Source organism: Schistocerca cancellata, chromosome 1 (genome assembly GCF_023864275.1).
Source record: "Schistocerca cancellata isolate TAMUIC-IGC-003103 chromosome 1, iqSchCanc2.1, whole genome shotgun sequence".
In the NCBI taxonomy this organism is placed as follows: Eukaryota; Metazoa; Arthropoda; class Insecta; order Orthoptera; family Acrididae; genus Schistocerca; species Schistocerca cancellata.
Window position 1 is genome coordinate 1,231,487,413 of NC_064626.1, and position 20,525 is coordinate 1,231,507,937.

The following is a 20,525-nucleotide window of genomic DNA, read 5'->3' on the forward strand; positions in this document are numbered from 1 at the left end:
AATGATATAATTAATTAATTTAATAAGATTGAACCTTAAATTGCTGCTGTTCCCATGTACCACCATAATAAAATAATAACAGTGAACACTTGTGGGGGTATGAATGAGTACAGTGGGGTATTCAGGTTTACAAAATGATTACAAGTTTTATTAATCCTTCCATAACTACAACTAGCCTTTAAAACTTACACAGAAGTGAAAACCACAAATCAGAAATAGAATGGTGACTGATTGACAAATCGTACGATTGGGTGGAAGCTATACAAATTCTCCCCGAGTTAATTCCTTTTACATTGCAATCTGACTTTGGTTACATGAAATCAGTGTGCGGCACAACTCTATTCAGTCAGCTATGACCAAGTATACCACAAACTATGTTTCTCCTGAGAACAGGGAGCTGTGAATATCATTTGACAACTCTACGCCGATGTAGCACTATTTTACCCTTTCACATTGATTCAGGCAGCAGCTGAAAACGATGGGCTGTGGGTGAGCAGTTGCGGCAACTGTAATGTTCCGACGCGTCCACGAAAATCTGTAAACTTCCCAATCCGGCGTTCTGATTATCACAACGTTGGAAATTTCTTTATCAGATAATCCTGGCAATTTCAGTGTGAGATGCACCTGTCCGCTGGTCTGGCCAACCAACTGTACTCACGGGCTCGACAGTTCGTGAAGGAATTGTCAAACGTAGGACAGCCGACTTGGAACGAATAACTTCATCTTCTTTACACATGATGTGTCCGATATGATATGCAGTTCTACTCAATCAAGTTGGAATCTGCCACTGTCTCTCAGCCCACCACAAAATACAGGCACCAATTATTATGGGAAGCCTGTTGGACAGGCAATATCAAGTGTAAGTGAGATGAAAAGTGCAGTATGATTTACATATTTCCACATGGTGCCAACAGATGTACATCCAGTTCATCACTTGTTCATCATTAGCTTGTGTAAGTACTTACAGGCTCAGGGGGATAACAACTCCTACAGTCACAAGGAGAGGTTTTCGAATCGTATCCTGATCGTTGTCAAACCTCCTCATATGTTTGTGACCAATCCTGAAGTTCTAAGAAGGTGGCAAATCCCACAATCCAAAGGAGTCTCTAAATTCTTTCATACGCAAACGATGCCATAAACCCACACTTTCACCTGATACAGTTGTCACAATTGCGACTTATGATGCAGTTCAGTGATGGGAACGTAGGGAGGATGAAGGTATTAGGGAGAATGTGCTTTAAGAGAGGAAATTTTACTTAAGATATTTTGAGAAAGGAAGAGTTACAGTGCCTCTATACAACTGAAACGTCATTTGAATGACAGATGAAGGAATGAAGGCAGCAAACAAGAAATCAGAGGTGTTGAAGGTGAAGAGGACCCTGTGTAAAATTCTAGGCCATTCTGGGAGGTGACATGAGAAAAAACGATACGTTCAGCTTTAAATTGCGTTTTATGAATATTGTTTTTTCAAAAGTTTATGTACCATTTACACGGAATCTACAAGGGCTAATATTATCAAATTTTGTACACTTATTTCTCTAAACCAAGCAAACTTCTCTCCAAAATCCACCATCTTGGATGACATCATGTGCAGTTGCCAAGTCTACATGCTGCCATCTTGGGTGACGTAATCACCCCCATCTTGGATAAATTTGGCAACAATGACATGTGGGGTGGCACTGGTGTAGCCTCCCTACTTCTGGTGAAAGAAAACCATCATAACGATCAGGAGAGCGGTGTGCTGACCACACGCCCCTTCTCTCATCGTTCTCAGCTGAGGACAATACGGCGGGCGAATGGTCCCGATGGACTACTTGTGGCCTGAAGATGGAGTGCTGTGCTTTCTCTAAACCCAAATAACAATGTGAAAAGAGCAAATTAGGAAATTCTGCATATAATCTGCGATATGGGGAAAAGTGCTTGGTATTTATCACGAATTTCATATTATGCTATTATGCTTACTGAATTGTAATTAATAAATAACTAAAATTCTTGTATTAAATGTATTCCAAATATCTCATGAGTGAATCATTCCAAATTGATGTGGCATAGCAATCTGTCCTTCCGTCCTTTCAGGTTTTATTAAGCAAATCTAGACTCGGCTAGTGTGTAGCCATTATCAATGCACTATTTCATACTGTCAGTGAATGTCCTAGAATGTCAGTCCCCCGTTGTTCGGGCTTCTGTCACGGTTTAAGACTACTGAGCAGTCCTGAACGAATTATAAGAGAAGCCCGAACAACAGGGGACTGACTTTCTAGGACATGCATTGATACTACGAAATAGTGCGTTGATAATCTTTAGGTACAAGCCGAAATCTAGATTTGCTTAACAAAACCAGAAAGGAAAGGACGACTGATTGCTGTGCTCCATCATTTTGAAAGTTGTATTGCAGTCGTTGAGTGCACCCACATTCCTAATGGAAGGTAACTTGATGCCCATGAGGCAAGTTTCCTATATGCAAAGAGTACATATGAAGACAGTAAAGCCGGCCACTGTGGTCGAGCGGTTCTAGGCGCCTCAGTCTGGAACCGCGCGACCGCTACGGTCACAGGTTCGAATCCTGCCTCGGGCATGGATGTGTGTGATGTCCTTAGGTTAGTTAGGTTTAAGTAGTTCTAAGTTATAGGGGACTGATGACCTTAGGAGTTAAGTCCCATAGTGCTCAGAGCCATTTTTGAAGACAGTAACTGTTCTCGAAAGAACAGATACCACTGATGACCGTGCAGCTTCTCTAGAATAAATGATAATTAATTGAAACCCTCAGCTGCCGACAGGTGTTGTTGACATACGTCGATGGGGACAGCTGAAAATGAGTGCCCCTACCGGGACTCGAACCATGTATCTCCTGCTTACATGGAAGACGCTCTATCCATCTGAGCCACCGAGGACACAGATGTATGGCGCGACTGAAGGGACTTTGCCCTTGCACGATTCCCATGAGATCCTCATTTCCTAAACTCAGTTGGTTCAAATGGGTCTGAGCACTATAAGAACTAACTTCTGAGGTCATCAGTCCCCTAGAACTCAGAACTACTTAAACCTAACTAACATAAGGACATCACACACATCCAAGTCCGAGGCAGGATTCGAACCTGCGTCCGTAGCGGCCGCGCGGTTCCACACTGTACTGACTAGAACCGCTCGGCAACTTGGGCCTCCCCACATTTCCAACTGTCCACAATCTACAAATGTATCCTAGTTGATACTTGCCCATCCACTCGTTACTCGCGCCCACTTAAGTTGACGATTCCCGTAAGAGTTTGGGCACTCGCACAGACGAAGGTCAATGGCCGGGTAGCCATTTATCTATATATGAAGATAGTAACCGTTCTCGAAAGAACAGATACCAATGATGACCGTGCACCTTCTCTAGAATAAATGATAATTAATTGGAACCCTCTGTGTCCTCGGTGTCTCAGATTGATAGAGCGTCTGGCAGGTAAGCAGGAGATCCGGGGTTCGAGTCCCGGTCGGGGCACACATTTTGAGCTGTCCCCATCAAGGTATATGAACAACACCTGTCGGCAGCTGAGGGCTTCAATTATTTATCATTTACATGCAAAGAGATCAGAGAAAATTTTCTAGAAATGTCTAGAATATTTTTTGAGAAAAAGGTTCACATATTATTTTTTAAATTGAAATTTTGAAATTCCATAAAATAGTTAAATATATACAACCCAAGGAACTGAAGAGACAAATGTGTTTCTTTCTTCTAAAACATGGTGGCCGTGTTGTGGATTTGGTGCACCTTTTAAACAGTGTGTGTTTTCCATGAACGTCCCCCTTTAATCTGATGGCTTGGTAATTTTTCAAACATGGTAACTTCATTGGTACCTATCACATTTGTGCCTTATGGTGGTTCTGCGATACGGCAAATTGAAGATTCTCAGGTGAACTTGAATGCTAGGGCGAGGGCTATACTTGCCAGTGGTCAGTCGGCGGCCGGGTGCGCAACCGCAGCTAGCTCCACAGAGAGTGGTCCCCGCTGACCTGTGGCCACGGCGGCGGAGGTGGCGGGGGCGGCGGGGGCGGCGGCCTGAATATCTCAGCAGGAAGCAGCTCGTCTCGCCACCTTCCGGTGCGGGGCAAGCGCGGCGCAGGCGCACGCGCGCAATAACAGTAAAAGCCGTCGCGGCGCAGGAAATACAACAGATATATTACTCGGAAATTACTTTCGAGTGGCTCCCGGCTATTCATCAGGCCCGTGCTTCCGTCAAGCCGCCGCTGCCGCCGCCGCCACCGCCCCTTGGCCGGAGTGCAGAGGTCGCAGACCGCCCTCCATAAGCTCGCGGGCAGCGAGCTTAATCCTAAGGCCGTCGTTACAAGGACCGTACATTCGAACCACGACTTCAAAAATATTCAAATGTGTGTGAAATCTTATGGTACTTAACTGCTAAGGTCATCAGTCCCTAGCCGGCCAGTGTGGCCGTGTGGTTCTAGGCGCTTCAGTCTGGAACCGCGCGACCGCTACGGTCGGAGGTTCGAATCCTGCCTTGGGCATGGATGTCTGTGATGTCCTTAGGTTAGTTAGGTTTAAGTAGTTCTAAGTTCTAGGGGACTGATGACCTCAGAAGTTAAGTCCCATAGTACTCAGAGCCATTTGAAACATCAGTCCCTAAGCTTACACACTACTTAACCTAAATTACCCTAAGGACAAGCAGACACACACATGCCCGAGGAAGGACTCGAACCTCCACCGGAACAGCCGCACAGTCCATGACTGTAGCGCCCGAGACCGCTCGGCTAATTCCGCGAGGCGAACCACGACTTCGACAGCGCCGAATTTCTGGCGTGTAAGAAACACGCTGCGGAGCCTTTCCGAACTTGCAGAGCAATATCCAGCATGTCAAATACTCTGAACGCGCATTGTAAGGTACATGTACACCTACGTGGATACTCTGCAAATCACACTTAAATGCCCGGCAGTGTGTTCATTGAACCACCTGTAACACGGAAAATGCAGGATGCATGGCACCTGCTACCGATGTATAATTTTTTTATATTGTACGTAAATATTTATAATTTAAGTGCTTTCTTTTAATAAGTAAGGACATTCGAAATGGTTCAAATGGCTCTGAGCGCTATGGGACTTAACATCTATGGTCATCAGTTCCCTAGAGCTTAGAACTACTTAAACATAACTAACCTAAGGACATCACACAACACCCAGCCATCACGAGGCAGAGAAAATCCCTAACCCCGCCGGGAATCGAACCCGGGAACCGGGGCGTGGGAAGCAAGAACGTTACCACACGACCACGAGATGCGGGCTTCACTGTATGTGTACATTTAGGTAGAAGTTGTTGACGTTTCATTGTACTTATCTGAGCTTTACTGTAAAACTTATAAGCTCTGCGAAAAAGCCAAAGGAATTATTTGCATCGACTAGCAACAATAATAGCAGTGCTTGTGCGTTTTAAAATCTTTGGGTAGGGGGGTGCGGAGAGAGCGAGAGACGGGTTCCAGCGCTTGTGGTGTGCGGAAGTGTGGTGTTAACGCTCTCGCTGTAGAGAGTACTATTTCGGCGGCATCATGTACGTGCGCCGACCAGATGTCTAGTAGCAGGAGGAAGGACAGTGTACGGGCGGAAGAGGCTGTATTAATTACAATTGCCCGTTCCTGTAATTAGCCGTGGCCCCACAAGATGCTACCGTCTTCAACACCAGCAACAGTTACAGCAGCACAGATTCGTCGTCTGCTTCGAGTTCCGTCGCACGCACAGCACTGAAGTAAGACTGTTCATTGGTAGAAAGTATTAACGGCTAACCCAGAAGCACAAAGAAATGTGATTTGATTAATGAACTGTATTTAAATAATAATCAGTTAAATTCAGTGCGATTGTGTCCTCATTGCCCCCAGATATTGTTACCAAGCAGGGTCCTTGTTCCCTTTTTCCTTATGTGCAACCGAAGTTTGAGAATGTATCACTGGATAATATTCACATCTGAAGAAACTGTACAAATTAAGAGTGCGTAAGTTTTATTTATTATATATATATAACTCGGAGCACATGTCTGTTTGGTTTGGTACGTATTCTAGTATTTAATTCTGTTAAAGTCAGTAAAAAAAAGGGCTCAGTTGATCAGACAATAACATGAAATTCAATTTGAAAACTAAGTAGCTGCAAAGTAAAAAGCGCTTGCCTTTTTCTAAAATTCTTTGATGACGCTACGCTGAGGTCTCTGAAAGTCATTGTTCACGTAACCAAGTTCAATACTAACACACAGTTCAAGTGGATATTTTCTAATCATTACTCGATTGCCTTTTTCAAAATTCAATGACAAACGTAAAAGTGACTTCTCAGTTTTCTTTATCATTAGAAAATGGTTGAAATGGCTCTAAGCACTATGAGACTTAACATCTGAGGTCATCTGTCCCCTAGAACTTAGAACTACTTAAACCCAAACTAAGGACATCACACACATCCATGCCCGAGGCAGAATTCGAGCTTGCGACCGTAGCGGTCGCGCGCTTGCAGACTGAAGCGCCTAGAACCGTTCGGCCACAACGGCCCGCTTTATCATTACATACTCACTTAAAATTAGTGTCAGAAAACCTGACAACCTTCAGTTGCCACGTCAGTGTTTAATAATAAATGTTTTTCTTTCCCACCCCCTTGTACAGGATTTTGGATGTAAATCGGCCTATTGGGATTTGGACCGTAATTATTTCCATTTCATTCATTAGCGTGACTTTTGGATTCTTGATAAGTGGTACCCCTTCTCTGTCCAGTGTTGTTCGTGAGTGAATGCACAAAATAACTTTCATTTTTCCAAATTGTAGCCTTGTTCGGTTTAATTACATTTTTACTTTTAGTAAACTTTTCTATCCGAAAGGTCGGTTGTACACTTTCCCCCTACTCATCGGTATTACTTCTTCGGGAAAGATGGCCTTATCCAATTAGAAAAATTCCATTAGGTATACACGCGATCCACGGTCATATTTTTTATCGCAAGCAGAATAGGCCGATTAGTAAGGGGGAGGTTACACACCTTCACAATAATTCTCAGTTATTCCAATCTCTACCTTTACTTGCGAGATCTGATTTCCATTATTTAATTATGACAATAGTTTTTCCCAATGATCCCCCAGGTTAGCCGAGAGCGCTAGTGCGCTGCTTCCTGGACTCGGGTAGGCCCGCTGGCTCCGGATCGAATCCACCTGGCGGATTAACGGCAAGGGCCAGTGTGCCGGCCAGCCTCGATATGGTTTTTACGCGGTTTTCCACATCCCGCTAAGTGAATACCGGATTTGTCCCCACGTCCCGCTTCTGTTACACGACTCTCAGACATTTGAAAACGTTAGTACTATTCAATGGCCTACACTAGACACAGACAGTGGGCGTCCACTACTTCCATCCCAGGGGGTACGGGGTGGCGACAGGAAGGGCAACCGGCCACTCTTGACACCAACACTGCCAAGTACATAGTAACAAGGTCGACCTCGCGTTGAAGTGGTACAAAGGCCCAAGAAAATGATGATGAATCGTTTCTTTGTATGTAGGTAGGCTTCAACAAAATATTTTCGCATTCAGAGTAGAAAGTTGGTGACTGAAATTTCGTGAGAAGATTCCACCACAAGGAGAAATGCATTTGTTTTAATTATGTGTACTCCAAATCCAGTATCATTTCAGCGACACTCTATTCCACATTTCGTGATAATACAGAAAGTGCTGCTCTTCTTCGAACTTTCTCAATGTGCTCCATTAACCCCATCTGGTAAGGATCCCACACAGCGCAGCAGCACTCCAAAAGAGGACAGAGAGGCGTAGTGTAGCCTTGTTATAATTTCTAAGTGTTCTGCTAATGAAACGTAGTCTTTGGTTTGCTTTCGCCATGAATTATTTTATATCCTGTTTACAATTAAACTTGTTAGTGATTGTAATTCCTAGGTATTTAGTGGAATCTGCGGTCTTTAGTTTCGACTGATTTATCGTGTAACAGAAGTTAAACGAATTCCTTTCAACACTCATGTAGATGACATGATACGTTTCATTATTTAGGGTAAATTGGCATACATATATCTTTTCTGAATCGTTTTGCAATTTGTTTTGATCTTCTGATGACTTTACTAGGGCCCCTCTGGGTAGCAGTGCGGTCAAGGGTGTCTTGTCACGGTTCGAGTGGCTTTCCCCGTCGGAGGTTCGAGTCCTCCCTCGGGCATGGGTGTACGTGTTGTCCTTAGCGTACGTTGGTTTAAGTTAGATTAAGTAGTGTGTAAGCCTAGAGACCGATGACCTCAGCAGTTTGGTCCCATAGTCCGTACTACAAGCCGGCCGAAGTGGCCGTGCGGTTAAAGGCGCTGCAGTCTGGAACCGCAAGACCGTTACGGTCGCAGGTTCGAATCCTGCCTCGGGCATGGATGTTTGTGATGTCCTTAGGTTAGTTAGGTTTAACTAGTTCTAAGTTCTAGGGGACTAATGACCTCAGCAGTTGAGTCCCATAGTGCTCAGAGCCATTTGAACCATTTTGAACCATCCGTACTACAAATATCCATTTCCATTTACTTTACTAGGTGATAAACGACACATCATCTGCAAACAACCTAAAACGGTGGCTCAAAGTAACTCTTAAATCATTTATAAAGATAAAGGACAGCAGAGGGCCTATAACACTACCATGGAGAACGCCAGAAATCACGTCTGTTGTACCCGATGACATTCCGTCAATTACCATGAACTGCAAACTCTCTGATAGGAACTCACGAATCCAGTCACATAACTGAGACGATATTCCGTAAGCATGCTATTTCACTGCATGCCGCTTATGTGGTACAGTTTCGAAAGCCTCCTGGAAATCTAGAAATGCGGAATAAATTTGAAATCCCTTGTCAGTATCATTCAAAATTTCGTGCATGTAAAGAGCTAGTTGTGTTTATCTCTTCGTGATAATTCGCAATGTTCGAACTTAACACAAAACCCACACTCCTGCTGCATATCGACGTTTATGATGTGGCCCTGTGATTTGGCCGGCTTCTGTGGCCGAGCGGCTCTATGCGCTTCAGTCTGAAACAGTGCGATCGCTGTTGTTCCAGATTCGAATCCTGCCTCGGGCATGGATGTGTGTGATGTCCTTAGGTTAGTTAGGTTTAAGTAGTTCTGAGTTCTAGGGGACTGATGACCTCCGATGTTAAGTCCCATAGTGCTCAGAGCCATTTGAACCATTTGAGCCCTGCGATTTAGTGGATGGCTCGTACTGCCTTCCTTCAATATTGATGTGACCTGTACAATTTTCCAGTCTTCGTATTGCGGATCTTTCGTCGAGCGATAGACCAATGTCACGGGATAACGCCACAATAGTCATAGGCAGGCCACATGCCTACTTTCCGAACAAAGTTGGTGGTACGTTCATATCGATAGCTGGATAAGCTAGCAGCTGTGCATTCACTTATCGTTTTTTTGAGTCCCTCTCGAATGCCACGAGTGGAAGCGTGTTTTGCGTGTTCCAGTACTAAGACCATGCTCGAGTGCGGTGCGAAACGTGGGACGTCAGCGGTACATTCGCCAGGCAGTCTTCTAGGAAGGACGAGCACGTTAAGTTTTCCCAGGAGGTGACGCGTGGCAACATGGAAAAGCAACACGTTTTCCTAACATACTGACAATAACACCGTCGTGGTGTACACGGTCCCCAATGTAACTGGATATCAATAACTTTACTTCTACACTGTCTCAAGTTGCGAAAATTTAGCTATAACCATCCTGTAAGTGCCAAGAGAGTTTGCACTACTTGCAGGAGGATAATTTAGCACACTATTATTTAAGTCTTGTATTTACAATGTTCTGATTGTTCTGCTACTAAAAAGAAACACTGATGAAGTGGGAAAGCTCTTACGGCTAAAGTCAAAAGTGAGAATGAAGTAATTTTTGTTTTATGGGGAAGACTGTTATAAATTATTGTAGCACTACTATAATAGAATTTATGTAAGCTGATGACCTGACTGACTGGACAGCAGGAAATCTTGTTTTAATAGAGGTAACTTAAGAATTATAGACTCGTCCATTCTGTAAAGCAAGTGTGTGATTCACGAGCCAGACAACTACCGCCGGGAAGAGGAGCAGTTGAAAATAGCTTTTGCGGATTTAGAAAAGACTGACCATTCTTGACTGAAATACGCTCTTTGAAATTATGACGGTAGCAGAGGTAAAATACTGAAACCGAAAGCGTATTCGCAACTTGTCCGAAAACAGGCTGTCATTAAGAAAGTCAAAGGTTATGGAAGGTGATGCTGGTGATGGCGTTGATGGTAGTGGTTGTGGTATGTATAGGACGCCTTAAAGGCGAGGCGATCAGCGCACTTACTCAACAAATTGATAACTAATGTGCGTAAAATACGAAACTCAGTCCTCAGCCACGCTCTCACTCACTCTGGCAGTTTTACACCAAAGAACAAAGGATTTATGCCTCAAGGTAAACTGTGATGAAACTACACAGACTAACACCGTACAACGTCTTAACTAACGTTACGAGAAAATACTAGATGAACCTGTCACCCTGGAAAAACATTTAAATCTTATACGTAAGAAACTACTGAGAAGTTCGAACATCATTCAGAACCCGAAATTATGGGCCAATCGGTTCATCGTCTCCTAAAATAGAGGTCATGTCACCTGTAATATTGGTTGGTGACCTATAGCTTAGTAAAAAACGCATCCTTTGTGCTATTAACTGTACATTGCATACTTGTGGCTCCTCCGGCCGATTGAGGAATCGATGTGTCAGAGGGCAGCGCCCTATCCCGATGCACGGTGAAAGGGAAGGATTGGATCAGAAGGTAGTGAATAGTGTAGTAGCCGACCCACGAGCACATTGAGCAAACAGTAAAAGATACAAAGGTTATGAAATGCATTCGAAAACTGCTAATGAAATTGTACATCGGCTATATGGTTTACTAGTAACATATGGAGATTTGTACCGGTCCGGGACACGAAACTGGACCTTCCGTTTTACGCGAGCAGTCAGCGTCACCGCTTAGGCTATCCGTATACGAACCCCATCCAGGGCCAAACTTCCTTATGTCGTAGTGTCTACGTCACTTAGTGCTTGTATATTAATCGTATGATCCTCGCCCTGGGGGAGGCATTGCCTTTTGCTCGCCAGATTGGCTGGTTCTGGAGTGAAATACAGTGAACCATTTTCCACATCGATCATAAAGCCTTGACTTTCCTGGAGGATGGTTGACTGCTGCATAACAGATTGGCACTATGGGCTCTGTTTTACAGCAGCACGACATGGTAATAAGGGGTACAGATCATGCAGTACCTGAAGCTCTTTCACGACTGTAAGAGTGCAGTGAAACATATGAAAGCATTAAGGATAAAAAAGTAGGCCAAGAGAAAACATAAAAGAAGCATGAAGAAACATGAGTTGCTCATGACACTGAAGAGATACTCATGTACGTGAATGTCAAATTTGACTATTTGGACGCTACGAGTGTAAGAGCATCCTAAAACTACATGACGGGATATTGTACTTGCAGAGGAGAAATAGTCTAAGAATACGGCAAGTGGTTTGGCACTCATACCACACTGAGACGATAACTGATTGCTTTCACCTGGCGTAAAGTCACTATGGTGCAAAGGAATGTACTAAAAAGTATCTGAATGTCTAACGTACAACATGGTCCACTGGGTTGCGCAAAGGGTAAAATCATACGATCTTCACCAAAAGTCAAAAGCGGCACACGCAACCAGTCGAGAACATATTCAAAAAACGCTAGAAATCGTGGCCATAGTCAGTTTAGGTCCACCACCCAAGACAACAGGAGGTATTGTTTGCATATTTGTGGCCGTAGATCCATTTATGAAATATTTAACACTGTGCCCGACAAGGAAGGTTACTTCAAAGGTGGTGTATAATAAAATGATAAGAGACTATTTTCAGAATATAGGGAAACCCAAAAGGAAACTCTCAGACAGTGGGTGCTATTCTCCTCAAACCAATGCCGAGAAGAAACGGCCGAACAAGAAGTGGATGTACGTAGTTCATGTATCAGCGTACCATTCACTAAGAAAGGCGGTGGAATGGTACGTGCGAAAGATTGAACGGTTGTGTAGAAGCTACCGTAATAGGAAACAGAAAAGATGGGGAATATATGGGGGTTATTTCGAGGGAATTATGAGTGTGCTAGTAAACGATTGGTTTCACCCCAGAAGAGATCTCGAAAGACAGAAGATCTAAGAGTTTGGTAGATGAGCCTCTAGAGTTTCCTCCCCTAAACGAGTTTATATAGTAATGTGAAAAACTCATTGCTCATAAACTGGATGTAAAAGCAAACTGAGGCAAGAACTCATCGTTATGGCAAGATAATTGAGATGCTGAAATTTAAAATACGAGACTCACACTTGTGAAAACTCACGACAAGCCCAGTGACATTAAGAGTGAAACAAGCAAGTTTAAATTTATATTAAATGGACCATTCAACACAGTGGACATTCCAAATGTACCCAGTAATACGCAGACATCTAGGTGTCACGTATCCAGTTGACCTAAAACACAATGAAACAAGAGTTCAGATATCTTGAAGTAAATGTACTGAAATTAATGAAAGATGCTTTTAATCAACTAGATGTTAAGTAGTAATAAAAAAGTGTATATTATATATGTGTATTTAATTTGTGGTCATTTTAGGCTGCTACTCAAGTGAAAATCGCATTCTGACAGAGTTTTCGGAGTTACAAAGCATCCAAACTCTATGGGTATGCCCATATGAGAAATTGAACTTCGTTTCAATCCTTGAGTGCAAGAAGTGAATGATTTCCAGGGTCAGATCAAAAGACTGACAAAAATCATGGAAGTGAAGTGAGTGGTTAAAGGTTAAACAGAAAGATGAGGCGTGCTCAAAGAGTGCGTCACCCACCTAGGATAATCTACATTCATTCGCAAATACAAGATTGGAACACGTTTATTATATATATCTATGTAACAAAATATACATCAGTTAAGCAAAATTTGAATAACTCGAATTTACTGACAACACTCAGCGAAAAGGAGTGGAAAACAATGTTGTAAAGTATTAGGTAAATTTTCATTTTGAATAAAAAGAAGTGTGTAAGTGTCTAGAGTACGATTTTGAAATATATTTGAGGGGAAACTTTTTTAAACATATTGACCTGTTCGAAAATCGTAACAACTAATTTTTGTAATTTAATACAAAGCAGATAATGTTATGTAGAGTACTAGTTGCTAAGGTAACACTTGAGGATATTTTATCTTGGGCCATATGTATCATAATCTGGCTTTCAGTATTGAATTTTTCGTAATATGTGATGGGTTGCGGGAAATTTTTCATACTGCGCACAAGCTCGCATCAGTGGAAGCTATGAGACTTAAATATAAGGTGTACTTCATGGAAAAATGTCGATGTGGTAAATACGATATTTGTTAATTAGTTTAACACAGTAATTTATCTGCTGAAAATTTGATGTACTGGGGCTTTCTTAGTTTTGTTCAACTCATAAAACAACGTACAAGCATTAGGGGTGAGTGGCCTTGTGCGTGGTTCACGCCGTGAGCAAAAAGAGAGGATAAAGGTAGGGATCGGAAGCAGTAGTCAGACGGCGGAGGGTACTTATGGTAGACGCACGTGTGGGAACAACAAGCGAGCGAGTTCGGTTCTTGTGTCACAGCATCGCGAGTTCCTACTTATGTATGTGTGGCGTCAAGACTCAAGATAGCTGAATTAGATGATAGGAAAAGTCGTCTCAATAACTAAAACGGTCGGACTCCAAGAATTTGCGTCTGAATTGATGGCACTGTAGAGTGCACCTAACGAAAGTGAAATGGTATCGAACCGCACTTTTGTGTGTACATGCAACAACAGCTGTCAGTGCAGAGGTGTGAAGACAGCAACCGGCCGTCATTCCATCTCAGCTACAGCGTCTCAATGTGTAACGACAAAAGGCAAGACGGGAAACAGGTTAAAGAACACTCAAATCTGTTAAGAGAACCGCCAGTCAGTAATTTGAATTTGTGCTCAATGTAGCAGTAATATAGAACATGTTACTGGGATTCTTGCAGTGTTATTTTACCTTAAACAACATTCTTCCTTCCTCAGTTAAATTTAATTCAAATAGCTGAATTATTATTCAAGTTTACTTATAGCACAATATAAAGACAAAAACTTGTCGTCTTAGACTTCTTTAAATTAAGATAATATACCCTGCACACACCTTCAGAGCAGCATTATTAGTGCATGGGTAATATGTTCCCGTTTTTTATAGGTCACTTGTTTAAAATTATCTTTCATTTAATTAGAAAAGTTATTACAAACAGCTGACTTAAAGTTAAAATCCAACTAAGTGCATTTTTGGTCGAGAGTAGTGTTGCATAAGTACCAAGTGTGGTAAGAACATTAAATCCAGGTCACTTTTCCATCTAGGATCAGATTATACAGAGAAATAAAATTTGATTAATGCAGGTAGCTTTTCAGTCAAACAGCAAGTCAGTAAAGTCATGTAAAGTTTGCGAAAAATAATTCAAGTCTGAAGCGTCAATATGTTCACGTTTCTTTCAGAAACGTGGAACAAAGTTTTCTCCTTCAGAGCTGACGACCGACCTTCGTAGAACCAATCAGTTCTTTACGGAGGATAACTCACGGTAAGTGATCAATGTTCGCGTCGGGACTTGCTGCGGTTATCTGCTCTAGCTGCAGCTGATTAGAATCCAAAACGCTCTGGAGAGTGCCTAATCTAGGAGGCGCGACTGTGTACGAAAACCCGGGCAGTGTTCTTCCTAGAACTGAACACCAACCTAACGCTGTGATTTGATGACAAAGTTCGGTCTGAAATTTATTTTGTGCCTTGTTGTTGTTGTTGTGGTCTTCAGTCCTGAGACTGGTTTTATGCAGCTCTCCATGCTACTATATCCTGTGCAAGCTCCTTCATCTCCCAGTACCTACTGCAACCTACATCCTTCTGAATAATTTAGTGTATTCATCTCTTGGTCTCCCTCTACGATTTTGTGCCTTATCTAAATTTAATATTTTTTGTAGGAAGCAGAAAAGTTTGTTACTTCTTATTTAGTGAATATGTAAGGCAACGTGTTCCGCTGATGCTCAAGCGAGCAAAGTGTCAGCGAAACACATTGTACAACGCACGGAACAGGGTCGGCTGCCTGCGTTTTTGTGAACGAGTGCTGCGTGATCGGCCACGGCAGCAAAAAATCGCCGAAAGCGCACGTATGGATGTGGTGTGTGGCTGCCGACGCTGGAAAGGTAAACACATTAAAATTTCAGTTATGCGTAAATTTCGTCGATGTTAGCAATAAACGTAGTCCATTGATGAGATTAGGGATAATGAGGGACAGTTATACTGGACTGAAACTAAATAAACTTGATTTGCATTTTAGACGAAAGTGACACCAAAGTAACAACAATCCAGCGACGAGATTTGTGTTCGTCGTTCAATGTACAATTTCCTCACTCACCAATTTTAATTATATTACCAAATAAATTAACAATTTTGTACTGTTGCACCTGTCAGCTGTGTGACAGGACTTAGTTTTTAAAATTTATGTGTAGCCACAATAAAATTGTAGCTTCTGTAACCTTTGGTTTCGTAGTTAGGCACAAGCCAGAGCAGCACAAGTTGACGTCAGGTCGTAATGTAGCAGTCTAGACATTGAATATCGATCACAAGATGGTGGAAGACTATGCAAAGCAGAGTGACAATTTAGAAGGCAGTTCTTTTGAGGCATCATTCCAAACGAAGCCGTTTCTGTTACGGGCTACACGAGGGAATGTAGCCGGCCGTGCGGTTCTAGGCGCTTCAGTCTGGAATCGAGCGACCGCTCCGGTCGCAGGTTCGAATCCTGCCTCGGGCATTGATGTGTGTGACGTCCTTAGATTAATTAGGTTTAATTAGTTCTAGGCGACTGATGACCTCAGAAGTTAAGTCGCATAGTACTGAGAGCCGTTTGAACCATTTTGAGGGAATGTAATTTCCTAGTCCGGTTGCCACTAGTCGCCTACCAGTGGGGCAGGTTGACACAAAACGTTGCAGAGAGTGCGTTAGTAGTTGATATGAAGGGGCTACAATGTGCTTGGGGATTATACAGCAATCCTGCCTTATGACGTTTAGATGTGGGCGACTGGAAGTTTTATCTTGGTCTTGGGATGTGTCAAGAGACAGTACATAAATAAATGGGAGCTCTGATTAAAAGATGTCAACAGTTTTAGTGGTAACACGAAGAATAAACAGTTCACGATTTTTATGTGGAGGTTAGAAAGTAAAGCCACTTCTAAGAGAAATGTTCTCACAATAGGCTACATAGGAACCCTGATCGGTGATGGTCTACATCTGGTTGGTGAAAGTAAAGATTCTCAGGATAGTCCACATAGGAGTCTTCATTGGTGTTCGGTTTATGTCGAGCTGGTGAGTGACGGTGATGTTACCCTGGTTCTGGCAGATGGCGTGCGTGACTGTTGCCCTTGGACCTTGCTGAGCTGACGTCCAGTCGAAGGTCGCCTCCACGCAATAGGCTGCAGGCAGCAGCTGGCGTAGAGGCTAGAGCTAAGGTGGGCCTAGCTGTATCGCTTCATTTCGCTGTTATGGGCGAGAATACTGCGCTCGTTCAGTGGCAGGTCAAGCACGGAAGTGCTGTTCCTGCAAGTCCTACGTGAGTGGAGAGGTGGAGCCCAGCGTAAAGGATTGGCCTGGGATTGTGTGTGTGTGTGTGTGTGTGTGTGTGTGTGTGTGTGCGTGTGTGCGAGCTTGCGAGTGTATGTGTCAGGATGGATCTTGTAACCTGACGGAGAACATTACTCATGGAAAAGGTCCGATCAACGCGTGGTTGGTCGATGGTGGTCCTAGTGCCTCAAACCACTGATAAGCCGGCTGCGGAACAAGAAAGCACTGGTGGAATGGCGGAACCTGCTCGCTTGCACCAGGAGTCCCGGATCTCCGTAGGACTGGGGCATGGGCACAGCCTGGAAAGGCTCAGCGCCGGTTTTAGCGCCCGATTTTCTACTTCTTGGAAGGCGGCAGTGTGGGAGCCACATACTACAACATTGTAGTGTTAGGTAGAGAATGATCCCGTGTCGCGGGGCCTGAGGGGAGAGGGAAGCGTCTACTCAGGTTTAAGGTGGGGTAGAGTGTGCTAGCCGTCCTAAGGTGCTGTTGTGAACCTAGTGGATATGTGGGAGCCAGGTGTCCCGTTGGACAAGTTTGACTCTGAGGTAGTTGGTAATCTTGGTCCACAGGGTGTTGCCTCCCGCGATGGTGACTGGGATGCGAGCCGGCGATACTTACCGTCTCATGTAGACAATCGCCTAGCTCCATGCAGAGTTGAATCTGAGCCGCCGTGGACACAGCGCAGTGTGTACGACCAGCGTCCATGTGTCCCTGGCTTCTAATTGGGACGCCTAGAAGTCTGGCAACACGCCAGCCACGCATGTGTTCCTTGGTGGTGTGCGGCCAGGCGAGTACCCAGATACTGCAGGAAGCTTAACGACTAGTGGAGAGCGGGAGATTAGTGTTTAACGTCCCGTAGACAACGAGTTCATTAGAGACGGAGCGCAAGTTCGGATTAGGGAAGGATGGGGAAGGAAATCGGCCTTGCCCTTTCAAAGGAACCATCCCGGCATTTGCCTGAAGTGATCTAGGGAAATCACGGAAAACATAAATCAGGATGGCTGGACGCGGGATTGAACCGTCGTCCAAAAATGGTTCAAAAGGCTCTGAGCACTATCAGACCTAACATCTGAGCTCATCAGTCCCCTAGAACTTAGAACTACTTAAACCTAACTTACCTAAGGACAACACACGCATCCATGCCCGAGGTAGGATTCGAACCTGCGACCGTAGCGGTCGCGCGGTTCGAGACTGAAGCGCCTAGAGCCGCTCGATCACAGCGGCCGGCGAACCGTCGTCCTCCCGAATGCGAGTCCAGTGTGCTAACCATTCCGCCACCTCGATCGATCGTAACGACTAGTTTGCCTGCTCTCACACTCCCATGCAGTCCAACATCAGGCCCCTTCATATCTGAACCCACAAGGGGGACCGACAATGAGACTCATTTCAGACTCAGACGCTGAAATGAAGCAATAAAAGCACTAGTAACCTGTGCTATAATTTATGTCCACATTTTACAAGCTGCGTAAGCAATTAATCATGCAGTCGGTCACATCTCCAGTACACCACGTGGTACAGACAGGCTGTGTATCACTCCACACGTATTGCTCTATGGTACGGTGTGTAATGCCTGATTCCTTGGCAACAGGTTACTCGAATTCCACCTAGGAAACTTCATTCTTGCGTTGCCGCTGACTGTTAGCGCCTACCATGACTGTTACCTTTTTTAGTGCTTTCTATAAACTGGGACCCAAATTTTGCTTCCAAAACATGTGGGCGAATAAGGGCGTCACGTACTTTGGTTACATGTTAACAATGTAAGCTCTCTATGTTCTAAATGAATTAAATAGTGGAATCCTGTAATAGTTAATTAGTGGTCCCCACACTAAAGTATAGTAACGTCAAGCTGTCACGAAACCAAATATTGCTTTGAACATATCTACTACACATGATCCTCTTGGAAACAATGTTCCCTTACCATCCTGAACTGTCTTACAAAGCCATATATAGACGCATCTACGGTTTGAGGTACCAAGATGCTACTCAGCGTTTTCCAAATTAACAGATATTACCAGGGGTGAAGGAACTGATAACTTTCCCGGACTGACCCAATTTCGAATACTAGAATTTTGGACTTGTAATCTGGCAATCTATCACTGAGACTGCGGGCCACATACCTACACTATTACTGTCAAATTAAACTGTTAAATACGGGCATTTAGTCAGATAATGTTAAATGTCGGTTATACCTCCAACCTGTTACATGTTATACACCTACTCTACATGTAGAGTAGGTGAGTGGTCTAAATAAAGGGTGGTAAAATGCGTTATTAGCAGTGAGTATTAGTGCTTATTTTAAAGACTATCTTTTTACCTGGAGGTTTACACGCAGCATCTCAACATAGCATGCAGACATGCTTCTGGTCCAGGATTACAAAGTTCTAAGCAACTGAAAGACGTACACTCCAGTTCATTGCACGAATAAATGTTGTCCCTGTAAGCCACTGATGCGTCATAGTGTGCCTAAAATTTTGTGACTGACTCGACGTCAGTTTTTGTTTCCTTATCGCAAACGGTTTCCAATTTGTCAGTGAATAAGGTATTTCAATGAAACATGTTTTGGGACACTTTGGTTCCCATAAAAATCTGTCATTGTTTATTTATAAAAAGTTTTAAACGGAATTTTTTGTCTTGAGCAAACTGCCAGTTAATAAAATTTCTGATGACATGCTTTTTGCTTTATTGACAAAGCATCGTTCATGGTCAGTATGGAAGCACTTTCCAAACATGATACATTTCAACATTTCACTTATCACAGAGATGAATATAGGTTTGCTTAAGTGTGTGGTATTTTTTACACTTTGCGTATGATATTTTCTTTTTTGTTCCTTCTTATGTGTCTACTGGTGTTTCCTCTCACTGTCGGCCGAGGCCACCGTTGAAAAAGCTTCTTATCATTTTCACTATTCACAGAAACTCACTTTCCCCCTCATGGTGTTTCGTTCTTACGGGCACTTCACTTTAGTTTGAAAAATTTTGTATGAATTGTGACGTCACATAAATTGTACATTATCTGTATTTCCTTTCTACTCAGCACTATCTATTTACAAGGTTTTTGTTCGTTCTTTTTTAATTCTTCCGTCTTCGCATAAACATAGAGACAGGGTTGGCTGAAAGTCACTTTATACCTAGAACAGCAACAGCAATATTTGTTATCTACAAATCGGTGTAAAGTGGGGACGTAAACTCTGAAAAATATTGTGGTATGGCGGGCACTTTTGCTCAACTCAGGCCATTTAATGCTGTAATTGTTTTTAAATTCCCGATCAAATGTTTGCCTAAATTACAGAGTAGAAACAGGCTTAGTTTGGAGACTATTTGCCGCTTCTCGAGTACATGAACTGAAGCACCCGGAAATAAGCTGTTTGCCAGGTTCTGTATTTTAGTCTTACGGTTCTAGGTTCGGTTGTTGGTTGGTATGGCGTCTTCTATAAGGATGTCAAATCAAGCATGTAGGTTTACGTGAAAAAATCCGTTTGGGTAACTGTTGTTCCCACGACCTCTGACACGAAGACATTTCCATCAGTCAACTTTCAGTGCAGTATAGGGAACTTCAGCACCAATATCATGCTTCGGCGACGGTCCCCCAGAAACACCATGTTATAAAGCTGGAACCTCTTTGGAGTACAAAGTACACTACTGGCCATTAAAATTGCTACACCAAGAACAAATGCTGATGATAAACGAGAATTCATTGGACAAATATATTATACTAAAACTGACATGTGATTACATTTTTACCCAATTTGGGTGAATAGATCCTGAGAAATCAGTATCCAGAACAACCACCTCTGGCCGCAATAACGGCCTTAATACGCCTGGGCATTGAGTAAAACAGAGCTTGGATGGCGTGTACAGGTACAGCTGCCCATGCACCTTCAACACGATACCACAG